We start from the raw sequence: 2,797 nt of genomic DNA on the forward strand, positions 1-2,797 counted from the left end.
GCACCTCTCCCATCAGCCTGTTTTTCAGCTTGGCACATGCTGGCTCCTGACTAGCTAATGGCATTCCTTAGTGGCACTGAGGGCCAGTGAGGCAGTGAGGGTCTTGGGGACCAAAGGGACTGGGTGCAAATCCCAGGTGAGCCCTTCCCAGCTATGGGACCCAAGTCAGTTTGCTCAGCTGCGAGGCAGTGACAGTGCCTACTCCAAGGTGTCAGGGAGTCCACTGGTATCAGCCACCAAACTCCTGATGTCTGGGTCACCCATTGGCTGTTACTGGAGAGAAATGGAAATCTCCAGAGAGGCTGTTTTTGTTGTTTGTTTTTTTTTTTTTGAGACAGAGTTTCGCTCTTGTTGCCCAGGCTGGAGTGCAGTGGCGCAATCTCAGCTCACTGCAACCTCCACCTCCCGGGTTCAAGTGATTCTCCTGCCCCAGCCTCCCGAGTAGCTGGGAGTACAGGCGCCGCCACCAAGCCCGGCTAATGTTTTGTATTGTTGGTAGAGATGGGGTTTCACCATGTTGGCCAGGCTGGTCTCGAACTCCTGGCCTCAGGTGATCCATCCATCTCGGCCTCCCAAAGTTCTGGGGTTACAGTCATGAGCCACCGTGCCCAGCCAAGGCTGCTCTGGAAAAGGAGGGAAGGCCCAAAACCTGCCTGGGAGGTAGGGGCTCCTCAGTACTTCAGCTCAGTTGCCAGAGAGAGCGGCACTGTGAGGGGCCGGGGGTGTCAGGAGCAGGTGTAGGCTGCCTGTGACCTGGATCTGTCTGCTAAGCAGAGTCTCGGGTAGGGGGGTCATCTGTACAAGCAGGGAACCCTCTTCCCACCCCCAGGCCTTGGGAAGGGGGTTGGGTGGGGCCAGCTGCCAAGAATGGGCAGGCTCCTAGGAAGAGCTGGGCGCTCACCCCAGGACAATGCAGCAGGAGCGTTGGGGCTGAGGGGCCACACCAACTTTGCCAGCAGATGCAGTTTCCAGATTCCAGAGGAGACCCAGCAGCCTGTGCAGGGCAGGTGGCTGGGGCAGGCCGGGTGCGGCAGGCACCGGTGTGGCTGTTGGGCACCCAGTTGCTCTTTTTAGTTTTGGCTCTGCCACGAAGCCTGATGGCAGTGGGACCCGGACGTGAAGTTGCTATTCCAGGGCATCGGTAGCCAAGTGCTGCCAGCCTTTCTGGCGCCACCTCTCCCTGAACCAGCCAAGGGACTCCAGCCTCCAGGCCCATCTGGGCCCACATCCCATGAACACTGGAGGGCACCCCACCAGAGGAAGAAGGAAGATGCCTTTAGGACCATCCAAGTGAGGCCCCCAGCAGCTAGAGGGAGGCCAAGGGAACAGTTTGACCTCCATCTCCAATCAACTCCGGCCAATGCTCTGTGGCAGGGGCTGGGCCCTTGGACCCTTATTCCCCCGAGGGGCAGGGTTAGGGAGTTGGTCAAGGGTTGGATGTGCCAAGCCCTCATGGGGGTGAGGCCCTGAGGGGTGGGGAAGCCATTATCTCTAGCCCCTGCCCTCTGCTCCCCTTCCTGCCACCTAGCCAGCAAGCCTCTTCCCCTCTTCCCTGCTGGTGGGGTGTGATATGCCAGGCCTTCCCTCCCGGCGCTGCTATGCAGCAGAGAGGCAGCTGGCACCCTTGTGATCCAGCCTTCCCTGCAGCGGGACTCCAGGCTTCTGGGAACAGGCACTGGGACTTTTCCTTCACAACCTTCTTAGCATCTAATCTGTCACTGACTTGCTGCCCAGATCTCAGTACTTAGAAAAGTTTAAACGAAAAAAAATTTTTTTTGAGACGGGGTCTCACTCTGTCGCCCAGGCTGGAGTGCAGTGGCACGATCTCGGCTCACTGCAGCCTGCACCTCTCGGGTTCAAGCGATTCTCCTGCCTCGGCCTCCTGAGTAGCTGGGATTACAGGCACCTGCCACCATGCCCAGCTAATTTTTGTATTTTTAGTAGAGACAGGGTTTCTCCATGTTGGCCAGGCTGGTCTTGAACGCCTGACCTCATGTAATCCACCCACCTTGGCCTCCCAAAGTGCTGGGATTACAGGCGTGAGCCACCGCAACTGGCCTATATTGTCTTCTTTCTGGAGAATCTGAATGCCTCCTTGACCACTTCCGCTCCTTCACAGCAGCACTGCCCACTCCAGGGGGTACCACTCTCATGGCAGGCTGTGCCCATGTTGTCTGCGGAGTTGTCTTTGAGGCCCTGACCCTGCCCAGCATTGAGCTCCTGGCACTTGACAGAGCCCGAAGGTTTGCTGAGAGCTCTCAGGATGCAAGGGCCCTGGCAACAACATGGGTATTCATCTGTCTGGCCGAGACATCCACTGAGTGCCTTCTGCAAACTGAGCACCTTGCTAGGCACTGTGGAATCACCAAATGGGAGGGCAGCTTCCGCCTTCCAGAGTGGATGGCACCAGGCCCTGCTGGGCAGCATAGGACTGGAACCCACTTCTCTGTGGCATGTGCCAGCAGTGGGCCCCACCTACGGTTTGGTCCATGGAGATGACCATAGCCCTTGCCTGGAGGCTAGTCTGAAGTCAGGCTTCTGCCAGCCTTCTGCATCTGGTCACCACCCTGTGACTGTGACACCTCTGAAATGACTCAGGTGACTCTGGTATATCTCCTCCTGGGGTGCCACACAATTGCCCATGGGAGGTCACAGTCACTGCTCCTGACATCCGAGACAAACCGAGGGCTGCAGCATGGCTTTCAGTTGACTCTAACCCTGCCCCCTCTTCCTTCTCCCACCCCAAACTGACAACTCTTTCCCCAGCCCAATAAGAATGAACACAGGGAGGCCACGA

Source organism: Macaca mulatta, chromosome X (assembly GCF_049350105.2).
Source record: "Macaca mulatta isolate MMU2019108-1 chromosome X, T2T-MMU8v2.0, whole genome shotgun sequence".
Classification (NCBI taxonomy): Eukaryota; Metazoa; Chordata; class Mammalia; order Primates; family Cercopithecidae; genus Macaca; species Macaca mulatta.